The sequence below is a fragment of the Acanthochromis polyacanthus genome, chromosome 10, assembly GCF_021347895.1.
Source record: "Acanthochromis polyacanthus isolate Apoly-LR-REF ecotype Palm Island chromosome 10, KAUST_Apoly_ChrSc, whole genome shotgun sequence".
In the NCBI taxonomy this organism is placed as follows: Eukaryota; Metazoa; Chordata; class Actinopteri; family Pomacentridae; genus Acanthochromis; species Acanthochromis polyacanthus.
Window position 1 is genome coordinate 12,528,569 of NC_067122.1, and position 14,752 is coordinate 12,543,320.

General features: G+C 38.8%; 1 long non-coding RNA gene across 1 annotated transcript in view; it reads right to left on the reverse strand.

Annotated features, from left to right (window-relative positions):
* Positions 1-6,096: 6,096 nt before the first annotated feature.
* Positions 6,097-14,752, reverse strand: part of LOC110964601 (uncharacterized) — a 63,997-nt gene continuing 55,341 nt past the window's right edge. Inside the window, exon 4 of the long non-coding RNA XR_007944685.1 lies at positions 6,097-6,241. This is a non-coding gene — a long non-coding RNA (uncharacterized LOC110964601). The remainder of the gene's footprint in view (positions 6,242-14,752) is intronic.

Below are 14,752 nucleotides of genomic sequence, written 5' to 3' on the forward strand. Positions count from 1 at the left end.
GTGTGTCAGCTAAGGCGAAAATTGAGCACTGGTCTGTACCCAAGGAGCCAGGAGTGATTCAGCTGGTGAGTAAGGCAGACCTGCACATAATGAGCATCTCTGCATGTCTGAAACCTCATTCATAGCCAGGATTAAGAATATGTTTCCTACAGACGCTATCTAGACAGATGAGTAATGAAATTACACCCTATACATAATGCATCGTTACAGTCAGAGTTGGGCATCATGCACTCGGAACAGGAGCTGTGTAGAAAGGCAGCTAGCAAACACTGTACTGTTTTTGGCCCTATATGGCAGCAGAGAAAGGGGCTATGCCTAAATCACAGTGAAATTACTGTTGCTTAAAACAAATAATTCAGATAAATACCTTAAAATATTGTTGGATTCTTAACACAAAATGAATTCACTAATATCTTAAAGACCTCCTCCAGTTAAAATCAAGTTTTTACCTTTTAAACATATGGTGTTTGTTTAATACCAAAAGGCATGTGTATCATCAGCAAAACAAGAAGTCAGTGCCACAGCAAAGCATTCCCTTCTTGAAGCTGCAGTGTCCTGATGACAACCTCAAAAACATGGATTTAGACATTTGGCATTTTATACGTAACAAAGATAAGAATCTAATTCTGTCATCGTCACATGTTGAGACTTTTTTCTATAACTATTCCTCAGAACTGTCTTCTGCTTTGAAGATATATGTATAAATTATTCCAATATTACAACTTGCACAGAGTTTGAGCAGATGTTGTAGCACTAAAATCTAAGCCATATTAGGGTATGGGGGCTGTTTTCAAGGACAAACTTCTAAATGTGTAATTTCGACAAATAGAAATGAATTTTTACTCAGTTCCACCAATGACTGTAGAGAGACTGTAGATGCTCAACAATCTGTTAAGTCAGGTTTCAAAATGTAGGTTTCTGTATCAAAAGAAATGTGCTGTCAGGCACCTGAGTGAGTTAGTTAGTTTCGTTTACTGTCTTTTCAGAAATTCTGTTTGTTTCGGTGGGAGCTGTCAGAGAAATTCAACCACACAGAAAAGACATGGCAGTCACAGACAGATGCAATACCTAACCACAAAGTGCTCCATGACAACAACACCAAAATTCAAGAGGAGAGTACAGTGAACTGCAAGTGACACATGCCTCACACCACCGGATTAGTTTAACAGAGCGATAATGGAAAGTATGAAGGGTCTCATCACAGAGATGCTTTTACCCTTTACTCCCCACTCAGGGCTCACAAATCCATGGCATACTGTGTTGTTGTTGACCTGCTATCTTACTGTACATATAAAAGCCACTGAGTATGTTGGCATTACAGAAAAATATCAAGCAGTAAAACAGAAAATGATGATTGTGAAAGTTCTGAATTGCAGCTTGACGATTATAGCCCATTTAACTGAAGAGACTTTGAATTTTGTCCTCCAACCAGCCAGCAAACTAAACTCATACATGCATGATGCTGTGTTACAACAAGTGTGTCACAGGCACCAGAATAGCACATGCTGCTGGCAAACAAGCGGGAAACTGTAAACTGACCAAATGCAATCTGTTACGTACTTATGTTTGGTGTTAACATGCTTTTCATTTAGAAATCTTATCAAGCAACAGAATAATTACACTTTGTTGTAAATGGAATTTAATTAGACCCTGTAAACAAACCTTATAATTAGCAAGTAGGTGTTGAAAACAGGAGCTGACAGACGATGCTGTCAAACCTGCCCAGCTGCTTCTCCAGTTTGATGCAGACAGAATGCAGCAAATAAGGAACTACTTCCTGATGTATATATAAGGCCGGTTCAGTGACCTCCTAAACGGAGACTTTATATTTTCAGAAAGGACAATAAGAACCATCAACTGTGTAAACATCAGTTACACCTGACTGCCTCTAATGTATGGAGGATGGAAATGTCCAAATAAAAACCAATAAAACAATGAAACAACGTGGAATGTAATAAAGTAGTTACAAAATCTTTTTAGAGGAGGTTTAACCTATCTGAACTGCATAAACATGTTCTTCTTAAGGCACAAGTTAGTGAGTGTTGATCAGAGTAGATAAAAGAAAAGAGGAATGAAATAAGGAAGTGTGGAGTAAACCTGGTTGACATAACAGTGGGAGTGAAAGATCAATTTGGGTGCTTGAATGAAAACACTGTAATAAGAAGTGTGATTGCGCAACTGGTGCACCATTTGTTATAATTCAGACACCAGGGCCAAACCTCCACATATGCTTCCTGCCCCTCAGAGACTGAACCGCGTCACAGTGATGAACAGAAGACTTTGGTTGCACTTTGCACCCACTTGATGTAAACATCTATGTGTGAATGTGTAGGAAGGAAAAACAACAGATGTGCTCAGCCGACCTTTCATAGGTGAAACTAATCTTAAAATGTTAACATGTGAGCTTGTGGCATCATTTATTTGAGAGAAAATGCGGCGGATGGTAACATTTTGCAGCGAGCAGGAGAAAAATAAGGTGTATACCTTGATTTGCTTGCCATTGCCTACCAGTTAACCACAGAGACGTGTATATTGTTATGTGTAAAAAGGGCTCTGGAGACGAGGAGTTAACTTTATAAGGCATAACTAAAGAGGCGCTGGGGAAAAGGCTACAATAAACACAATATAAATGTCTCTTAGGTTTCAAGGTGAACATCAATTCTCTTCAACACATCATTCAAGTGGCATCATGGATTTGTAGGCAGGACAAATTTATCTGCCGAGAATATGTCAGCCTTTTGAAGGCCGGAGGATAACTGAATCTCCAGCTGGGAGTGTTCACTTTGTCAGCTCATGTTTTCATATACATGCTGCTGACACAGTCATAACGATAATTACAATGCACTTTGTCATATTAGATTGAAGTAGAGAAAAGCTCCTCTGCCATGCAAACAATATTTTCCACGACATTTCTCCATACGCTAAAGAAAGAGTAACTGCAAGCTGGGGCTATTTGACAACACAGCAGGTGATATGAAGAGTGGATTGCTGCCTAAGGAAACGTTTTCTTATTTTCATGTGAATTACAAAATGTTCCCAAGGGGATTATTCTATTAAACATGGCCTAAAGACATGGTTCTTGATGCTGCTCCTCAGGACACAAAGACTTACTGCTTTATAGTTTAAAGGGTGTAATTTCTGTATAAATGGGAAACTCAGTTGTTTTCTGGCTTCTATGCCTGCAGCTAGAAAACACCAGGTCAAATTAGAAGCGTCTGTAACACAGGGAATAAACATTACTCCATGTAAATACTGAAACGAATTTAGAAGTAAAGATGCAGGCCCAAAATCTCATCAAACAAACAATGACAACAGAGTCACACCACAGAGCATGAGCATGTCTTCATAGAACTCTTCTCTACATCAACCTGACCAAACGTCTCATCAGTCAGGATAAGTGAGAGCATTCAGGCCGTCAAGAGATGTTAAGGATGTTTTACTTTTTACAGCCCGTGCGGCTGAAATCCTGACCTTTGTGTGACCTTGACTCCAAGATCCAATATAACACCTTGTATGGCTGCTTGCCAAAGGGAACATTTTCTTCTTCATCTTGGAAATTCCACTATAATCTCATTTATACTTTATCAGTGGAAAGAGCACATTTTCCCTCACATTAACAAGACAGAAAAGTTCAAGAAGTGATTTATTCTTTACACTAACTGCTTTGTTACTGCCTCTACTTTGGGCTGTTGTGAGCTATGCTGAAATCTGAAAAGGTTTTGGAGAGGAAATATTTTGACAATGGCTCATTTTGACAGGAGTCTGACGGTGAATTCAGCTGCCATTAATGTTATTATCTACACTTTTGCTTCTCTTTTGTGACATATCAAAGTCACAGAAGCGTGTGGTCAAAGTATGGTCATTTTGGTAAACACCAGTTTCTCTGAAAATGTTGCCCTCACTTCATTTCCCCACATTCAGGTATAATTTAACAGTGTCGTACATTCACACAGAAGATGACATTTCTCAGATTTGTGATAGAAACACTGATTATTATCAGCAGTAATGAAGCAAAGGGGCACTGAACACCTCTTTACCTTCTCTGAAGTACAAGAATGCTTCCAGAACAGCATAAATTAGATTCACAGTGACTGAAACCACACCGAACACAAGAGAATGTTTCTTTACGTCCAGCCAAAGTGCCACCCGTGAGGTGTTTGAAGTGAGATTAATGGGTGACTGAATTGTGCTCAGTCACATTTTTTTAATATCACAAAGAGAGTCCTCTCCTAACCTGCCTGGATCACCATGGTAACTGATGGTGGGCAGTTTACTTGCTCGAGAGGAGTTTCTGTGATTTAAATCAGCTATACGAAGCGCCACCCTGTCATCAGTCGTTTCCCCGATGATATCATCAGCTGATGGGGTATGTTACATCTACAAACCCGTTTAGCCATGCATTAGTTCCTATTGCCACCTAATGAAGCTGTGCAGTTACAGTAATGTAAAGTATATGCGCTGTGTTGCCACGGGAACCTACATGCATTCAGCTGGTGATGCAGAAAATAGATAAAGATGTTTTAATGCTCGATGCTGGTTTGCTGCCAAGCTCTTTTTACGCTGCTGGTGCTGTAGCTGATTAGAAAACAGATTAGAAAATGTATAAGTCTATTGGTGTTTATCACAGAGAATAATCAATCAATATTATTAATTTCACTGAAGTTATTCTCCAGTGTCAGATGTAAATGTACTTGTGAGAATCATGTTTAAATCAATAAAGTTTAAAGTTTTAGAGCTTGATTAAGAGGGCAATGAGTGGATAAAAAATACATTAACTTATATGATTTTCTCTTTTCCTGTCCATTTTAACCCGACAGACTATTGAATTAAGTGGCTTTACATCAGTCTCAGTCATACATAACCACATGTAAACAAAAGTTCATTCCATTCAAGCAGAGAAACTGTACTACAAAGCTCTTTGTGTGGACCAACAGCCTACTTAAATCAAAAGGAAAAAGATGTTAAAGTGACACTATAACAATCAAGCAGTGATCCTTTAGTCGTCATTCAAGTACCAATAAAATTCTCAAAACAGGCCTGCTTAGGATGGGGGAAAAAATCCAATACTAAATCTTTTTTTTGAAACTTACTATATGTCTCAAAACAAAGTAAATCAACTGGTTTCCTAACTCAAATCAAACATTTAATGAGATCCTAAACAATAAAATCCTTCAGCAAATCCATTTTCATCTTCAGAAAACCTGTTTATGTAGCAGTACATGGACTTAGGCTGCATTTGTTTTGACTTTAGGGTCATTTCACTTCAATTCACCAAATTTTTCACAGCTGATCATGTCACATTTGTCGGATATTTTGGTCTGTGCATACATATGATAGTAAGCAAAATGTGTAAAACGTTTGGTCAAAGGTGCTACAACTCTCTAGTAAAAAACTTACAAAGGGGTGGGGTCATGTTGATTTGTGTGTTATTTTCATCTCGACAGTCTGTGGTGCAATGTTTGAAGTGGCATAGCTTGAGAAAAAAAGCAGCTCGTCCGGAAAATTTGCTGACTTATTGATATGAACTTATGGTCTTCGATGGTACAGCCCTGATTTGACAGAAACAAACAACTTACATGGTGATGCTAATTTGGTCAAAGTAAGTCAATACTTCTGTCTACTTTGCTGTTTTACCAGTCATAAAACCTTTATTTTCCACCCTATGTGGCTGAATAATTTTCCTGTAATTGGCACCAATAGGAGCTTTTAAAATGTAGAATATGGCGCCTGTTAGAAGGATACTTTAACATTACTGGAATTATGTTTTTGTTTTTGGGTTTTTTTTTTTTTTTGCATTTATGGCCAATATTAGGACAATCATTGAGAAGGTATGATAGATGAAACCACTCCAATAGTGATCCTAACTGGAAGGGTTACTGTGCTACAAGAAATATGGCTTAAGGGCTTCAAATAATTTCATGAATGAGCAATCAATGTTCAATGACCCCTGAATAATTCAGAGCCAATGTTGCACAGTCCACATTTGACATGTCTTTTGTATTTTCTTGACTTCTCTCCTGTATTGCCCAGAGAAGTCTGATGTATGACACATTTAATATTTATGTGTTTATGCTACATGTTACCTCTTGCATGCCTTGCAGGAAGCTAAGCTGCTGTGAGTGACTCTTTCTTTGGTTCTCGCCTTGTTCCTGTTTGAGCAGCTCCACCTCGTTCCCGGAGGCATCCAGCTGGCAGCTTAAGGAGTTGTTCTCCTCCTTTAAGACTTCTGCCTGGGAAACACCTACACGTTCATACACACAATGACACATTATTAGACGTCTGTTGGTAAATATTGTCTCAATGCCAATCTCGACTGTGCTGAGGACTCTTCTGTGCTTGAGAAACATTCTCTCCCTGCAGGTTTCCAATTCAGGCATCAACTAGAAAAACAAATATATTTCTGCTTCTTCAAAGAACACCAGCTAATGATTCTTGATTATGCAACTAATTTTTTAAAATTACAAGCTCTCCAAATACTGAATTGTTTGCAACGTGTCATATATTTGCTCAAGTTGATGATATTTTTAATAATTTTCTTTTGGTGACTGCCAAACTGAAACGTCCGTCAACACAGAAGCATTAAACTCTGATGCAGAAATAATTTCTGTTTAATTTCAATTGTAGCAAAAATGTAAAGAAACCCTTCTGAGACTTCGATGCAAAGAATCGTTTTCCTCCTTTTTTACATTTATGAACCAAATGCAGAGTATGAGAGCCTCTAAGAAATTATGTTCCCATGCAGACACTGAAACACAATCCCTTTTGAAAAATGGCAAAAGTGCCTTTTATCTCTAAATAGGCTTTTGACTTCAATAGGATTCTTCTTTTTCTATTCTTTTTTTCTTATTAACTTTCCTGAAGAAATTTAATTCACTCTGACCTCAGCGCAACTGAAAGCAGAACAAAGCCGATTATTGATTTTGATCTCAAATCCACTGCTAATATATTAATAAATGCCCAAAATCTGATTTTCAGCACATTCACAAATAGAGGATTGAAAGTTTAATATGATGGCAACTCTGAACTCTACAAAAAGCAAAGGTTTAACTCATGCAGCATGTACACGACTGTTGACTGTCAGTGTTAAACTTGAACATTTCACCCTCAATAAGTTGTTGCATGAAAGAAATTACCCACTAACGGAAATTAACTAAGTCTGTGAGCAACCACGTACCAATACTCTTGATAAAGTCTCTTCATGCATTCGTGTTTTTGTAACAGGCTTAGACACACTTGACACTTTTGTCAGGCGCTACAGGCTGCATTAGAATTATTTCACTGGCTAATGTCTAAGCTTACAAACTGTTGCTTGAATCATATCAACTGTTTTGTGACCACACTGCCTTCCCTGTTATTACCTTAATAAATGTAATGACAGCGCTCTGCCATCCACCTGTAACACCAGCCTGTCTCTGAGACCAAGCACTCTACAAAAGTAAATGTGTTTTGAGAGATATGCAAAGCTGACCGGATTACATTTTCATGCAAGTCAGAAAACTGTAGATACCGTCCATAAAATATTCACTTGCAACTTATTAAATTTGTTTTCCAACAAAATACCCAGACGTACAATACAATATCTGCCCATTATGACTGATGTACTATTGACCGTTTTTGTAGCACTTGATAAGTAACTGAGTAACTGATTTAACCCCTATAAACTCATCACTGTTTCCATGAAAAAAAATCCCTCCTTGCATTAAATTGGCTTAGAAGGAACTCTACGTTGTGCAGATTTATAAAGTCCTCGTCTCTCTCTTTACCCACTCCTCCTCAGCTCAGCACACCAGCTCACCTTCTCAAACACTGTGAAACTCTACACAAGGGCAAGCTGTGATATTGGAGGAATAGGAATAATGATACTGACATACACACTCTGCAGCGATTTGTTCTTTTGATTTGTTAGGAATCCCTGTTTTTCAGACTGTCATCAGTATTCTGTAGCTTCAAGATGGAAATGCTCAGCCATGACTCATGATGTAAGTCAGCCAACATATACCATTAGAACACGTTATGTCCTTGTTTACAAGGTAAGAAGCTTCATTTGGTGTTATATTCTTATCTTACACTGCTGATAGGATCGATAACGTCATCTTTTTCTTGGTAGTGCATACACGTTTCCTACACTTTCTTAGGATTTTATCTGTGCTTTTCTTCCAGTGTCATTTTATTGAAATGAGGAGACATTTGTGGGTTTGCCAGGGTTCATTAACAAATCTCCAGGTAGCTTCTTTACAATTAGAGCAACTCTAACAAGAACACAAATAAAAAAGAACTTGTGAAAGGTTGAATGAGTAAGGTTAATCTGGGCAGTAAATATATGCTACAGATCCCTGATTGGTTCTTTCAGGGCGAATCGCATTTCTTGTTTTTAATCAAATTAGATTTCTACATGAGTCTGCTGTCAATCAAATAACAAAGACACCAGATACTAATATGTATAATATTTCATTCAGCTCGTGCCATTTGTAGCAAGGATGATAATGATGGAATGATTACACATATTTGACATAATTCCTACAATTATCATGTGAATCACATCAGCATATCACAAGAGTTTTAAAAAGCAATTCTAAAATACTCTCATAAAGTCATATGTATATTTTTGTGTGTTGCAAAACATTGTAAAAAGATTTTTTTTTGTCATGATCAGTCTGTGTTGGAAACTGAGACAAGGAAATTTTAAGATGAAATGAAGACACCAGCTTGTGCGCTGGAGTTTGATTTCAGTGAGGCAGGGAACAGGTGAGGATAGCACCGATTATCAGGTTCTATTAAGCTGCTGCCACAGGGAGGCCAACAGTTTGGTCAGATTCTGCCCCATTTCTACTATATCTGCCCTGAATTTCCCTGGTGAGGAGCAGCAGCACCCATGTGCACACACATACGCACTGTGTTCAGACTCAGAGGACACAGTTTATCTTCCCATTAACCTGTTTACTCTGACAGAAAACCCTCAGCTCTACGGTAAGATCTGAAATTTCAGTTTCTTCATGCTTGTCTGTCTGTGTGCACTGTACAACCAGCTACACATTTCATCATATTTCACAAAATACATCCCAATATGACGTTTTATTAGAGTAAGTTCCAGCAACACTAGCTTTATCAGCTGTTTAAATTTATAGATGTTTATTTTGTTTCATTTTTGGGGGGGGTCGAATATCAGACATATCAGTGCCAAGATTCACTGCAGTAATAATAACAAAGCATCTGGCAATATGAAGCCTAAAGGGGGTGACGTTCCTTTGGAAAATAGATTAAAAGATTAAGTCCATTTCCTGTTCAGCACAGCTTATTTATCTGTTATTGTGTTGCCTCTTTCTAATCAGATTACAGGTTCTTTTTTAAAATAATGCCAGCGCTCGGTGTGTGTCAGCGTGTGTGCAGCTTAGGACTCAGTGAATTTTCCTGTACCTTCCAGGAGCTCTTTCAGGACAAACAGGTGCACTAGAATTTTTTTGCGGATCCATTTTGATTGATCATAATTTGTCTACAACTGCTGTGCTAGCTGTAGGTACAGACCACCACTGTGCCCCAGAGAGGAGGATTAAATGATGGTGTGGGTCAAACACTCACCACCCCCCACTAAGGCCTGAACACCATTTGGACCCACAACAACATTCCTTTTAGATTAATCCAGCTACAAACTTTGAAATGCAGCAGAGTTGGATAAAATCTGTGGGCAGTGTATCCTGCTCATCCAGTCCACACTACCTTTGTGTATCTGTATTTCGACCAGAAAAAAGCTGTTGAAACACTGTGATTTTAACCAAACACTGATTCTAATGGCTTTTTGATTCATTCTTTCACACAATAATAAAACAAACAAAATAAAATCGTGCAGTCAAATAAATGTAGGAAGTAATGACAGCTATTAAAAAATGTGGCTTCTGTTGCAATTTGGCTTGCTTCTGTGAGGTTTTGTTGGCTGACTGCTACAACATGGTCATTTGGAAGTCTGCTATGTAAAAATACTTGGTAACACATAATAGAATACAAACATTTAATTAAAGATTTAAAACATAATGAATGTAAACTTTTAATACAGATTTAAATTTGCTTACTGCATTATTTTAGTAGGGTATGAACCATTTTATAAACGTTGATATATTGGTTTTCAATGCTGCCACCAGTATTGGTGTGCCGTCTGGTTTCTGGGGTGATGTCCTGTTGGGCCTTTGTGTGGGGGAAAATTACATGTGTGGGTTCAGCTGTGGTTGTTCCAGAGTCTCTGGAACCCCAGCTGCCAGCCATTCCAGCTGATGAGACCAGAGCTGATGACCTGCACTGCAATCTGGTTCTCCCCGCCCTCCGACCTTCCTGATTGGGCCACCCTCCAGCTCCCCTCCACCTCTATCCAACCAGATGCAGCCAGCGCCACACCTGCAGGCTATATACCTGCAACCATGCTGTTAGTCAGGGTGGTTGGCATCTGGGACCGTGGTCCACCCTGGTGCCTCCCTGTGTGATCATTTGTTTGTGTTTCTTTGATGTTTCAGTCTGTAGGTATGTGTGGTTGGGTTGGTGGGTACCGCAGACACTTTTAGTGAGTGCTACAGACACTTTGGGCTTAGTGAAGAAGCCATTCGTTCTTGAGTATTCGTGTATTCGTGACCTGTGTGGTCTGTTTGTGAGTGTGAGGCACCAGTTTTGTTTAGTTTGCTTTTGCACGCTTTGCATTAGTTTCTGTTACTGGTGGTGGGTGTTGCTGTTGTATTTAAGTTTGGCTAGGGAGTTTAGTTTCTTTGTTTTGGGTTTAGATTGTTTACAAACTCTGTTAGCCTTCATTTGGTTTTATTCTGTTCTTTGATTTAGCAACACTCACCAGTTTTGTGTTCTGTATTGTCACTCTTATGTTCCATTCGTCACTAAGCAATAAATCCCTTCACCTCAACCAATAACATCTGTTTTTTTTTTGTTGCATCCAGCCAACCCCTAGAGGTTGTATCGTAACAATGCCAATTCAGAGACTAAAGGAAAAAATATGTTTTTGGTTCCATCACTCATTTGTATTCTCTAATACAGACTTTATACTAAAGGTGGATGTAGCATCTGGGTCTGAGAAGTGAAGTTGATGCAGAAAATCCTTGAACCTGCATTTTTTTCCTAACAGCCAGCAGGGGTCAACTTCTCTGGAAGTCCCAATGCATAGAAATCTGTGTGAAAATGGCTTTATTTCTTTCTTGATTTGTTGCCTCACTAACCATTATAATAAAGTGTTCAATCACTACTTTCAAGACTCTTTGACTATAACATGATATTTATTTGTTAAACTAGTCCAAGTTAGAGCAAATGAGACTTTAAAGCAAGGCAAGCATGTAATTGACAGGTCAATACTGCATTGCTGTGTGTGATGTCCTTGAGTTCAGAGTGAGATCCACCCATCGCTCATTGTGTCTGGTTTCAAAGGGCAGAGGTGGCGACACCAAATGCCAAAGTTAAAAAATAGTAGTCCACAGATCAATGGGTGATGGCACAGTGGCTGTGTCTGCCATTTAGATATAATTTGTGATTTCTACACTGTGCCTCTATGTCATTTCTTTGTCTTTTATTGCATTTAATGGTGTCTTGTCTAAGATATAGCAAATATATATAAGCGGTTCTGAATATATATGTACCTACTAACAATGTGGAGATTTATTTTATGGCAACATATTATGTATATCAAAGTATTGATCAACTTGATCAGTAGTGTTTCAGTTCTGTCATCTTCTGTGTTTTTTGTTTGTTTATTGTGGGATATATAAAAGTCAGATATGCCTCTGTCTGAGACATTTCATGGTAAATACTATAAAAATACTTCCCTCTGAACACTGCCAGCCTCTGGTTTGACCTCCACAAGAATCATAACATTCTGTCAACCATTTGCCTACAATTATTGTCTTGGAAATACACACACAAAAGTACATATATGAATAGATGTCTGTTCTATTATGACATTGAAAGGCACAAGGCCTTACCTCTCTCTGAAAGGCACTCTGAAAGTATGTAACAGATGAAAGATAGCATTATTAAAATGGGCTATTGAGCATGTTAAAGAACTAAGGATCAAAGAGCAACATAATCCTTCATGAGTCTCACTTCTTGTCATCAACACTGAAGACCCCCTCAATGTTAGCCCCCAATGTTTCATTCATGAAAAATACTGAAGTAAACCTTTTTTTCTTATGTCTGCTTGTTTCATAACTGATTCATAATTCATAATCCTGGTGTTTTCTAACCAAAGTCAAAGGAAGAATAACCACTCCAGAAGCATAGCATTCCGTCAATACAATGAAGGCCACGTCCTCACATTTTCTTTTCCTCAGCCATCAACTTTTCAATTGTCCACTTCAATTTCCTGTGCCATGTCGAACGGGAGGAAATACTCCTTAAAAGACAAAACAGCTTTCATCTTAGAGAAGAATGTGACATTTTGCCTGTGTAGATGATTTCCTCTGCAGCTGAAGAGTGCCTGAACATTAATGTAACACTAAGACTGCTTATCTACGGTTTTCAGCCCATCAAGCCTTATTTCAACAAACCTACGAATGTTGTTTTATCCAGCAAAAGCTCATTGCAATGAAAATCTGGTACATACTCAAAAGGATCAGTCACATACAACACAGTGACATTTTCAGCATATGTAACAAATGTTTTAGATGTAAAAGCAATGTGTTTTTTGGGAAATATATTGATGTCACTTGAAAATATATGCAAAAGTAATTTTTGAGGATTTGCTGAAGTGACGTCAGCGGAGCATTGAGCTGAATGTTCATGCTGACATGCTCACAAGAACAATCCTCCAATGGTGATGTACAGCAGGTCCAATGTTTAGACGTTCATCATGTTAGTTTAGCGTGTTAGCATGGCAGCACTTTCCAATCAGCACTAAGCACAAAACACAGCTGAGGCGGATTTTGGAATGCCACTGTCATCTTACTGGACAAATTAAAATTTTGAGAAGATGCTATTGCTGCATGAAAAGTAATCCCCAGACTTTTGGGACAATTGATTCAACAGCTGATGGGATATTTCCATCAGGACCTAAGTTGTGGACCAACAGACTGACAATCAGGATGGTTGTCTACTGATTCCCAGGACTCCTCAAGTCATGAATAAGAAAAATTAAAATGCTAATTTTTATTTATCATGTACACAGAACAATCTGCAGTGAAACACCTTGGGTACCTGCCCAGCTTCTTTAAAAGAACAAGAATCAAAAGAGCAATTACACCATAAAAACTAGAAGGGGCCAAGGCCAGTGCTCCGTATCGCGGTTTTAACGAAAGCGGTCTGGTCGCATACCAAGATGTTATAGATTCTTCCTGTGGTCATGCTTCACCTCTCCGCCTAGTTTAATGAAGTTCAGCTTGCCATCTTTTGCATAATCTCACAGACAGATGGACAGAAAAGTAAACAAACAGCACAGATCACGCAAGACAGAGGAACAAGATAAAGAAAATATGGGAAAAGAATGCAATAAAATGAAATATGGAATATATATGTGCTATACAAGTAGTGCAAATTGACATGGAGGTTAAGGGGATGGGAGTTTGGGGACTGGGTGCTGTTGTTTAACAGTCGGGTGGCCTGAGGGAAAAAGACCTTCCTCTTTCTGACTGTGTTCGCCCTCAGGCAGTGGTTTCTCCTCCCTGAGGGCAGCAGAGAAAACAGTCTGTTGCTGGAATGGCCGGGCTCCAAAACAATCTTCTTGGCCTTTAATCTGCATTGGTTTATTATAAATGTCCTGCAGGTTAGAGGGGGGCGGTGGTTCTAATGGTTACTTTGGCTGAGTGGACCAGCCCTATGAGGATGTCATAGTTTTGCTTGGTGCTGCTTCACATTCAAGTAGTGACAATCATTGACCATTACTGTTTCCCTCATTGAACAGTCTTAATGCATACTCCTGTTTTGGAAAGTGCCATGCCACATCATAATGGTGCCTTACAAAAATGTATGCATGTAAAATGACTGTAACAATGCAAAGATGTTTGATGTGGTGAATAAAAACAAGTATTGCGGTCGAGGCACCTTTAAATTTGAAGAAAAAAATGAGCACAACAGGACAGAACACTTTAAAGAAATTGAAAAGGGGAAGAAAAGAAGATAAATTGAAATAAAGAGAGAAGTATTTGATTTTCATTTGCTTCATTTAGGCCTTTAAAAGACTTCTGCTGCGTTCTGTCTTGTGCCCAGATGGTGAGACAGTTTGTCTTATTACAGATACAGAGATGTAAACAACACCTAGTCTGACTGAGGCACTGAGAATAATTCGGCAGCTGATTTACACTTATGTTGAACACAAGAGTCTTTTCAGCAGCAGCAGCTCTAACAAACATCTGAATCTGAATGTACACTCACCCCTACAAGCTACAACCTCTGATGCAAAGGCTGCTGCAGTCACACCGGGGAGTTCACAACAATGTGCAGAGGCACGGTGCTCCACCTAACAGCAAATCAATATTCGTGGGTTAAAGTGTAAAGTGTGATTAATGCATCAGCTCTCTAATGTGGACGGCTCCCAGTTGTGGGTCTGAATGCTTGTTAATGTCATAGATCTATTTCTGGAAAGTTATTAGCATTTTCATAGTTCTGCAGGGGATGGAACAGAATGAACGCTCTTCTCTTTTGATACTGTACATGAATATTCACAAAGAATAGGCCCTCATTGACATTCAGCAGAGAAAATGTTCAGCAGCATGCTGTGACAAAGCTTGATTTGCAATGATGTGTGTTTTCTGTGTGTGGACACACCACATTATATGGAGTG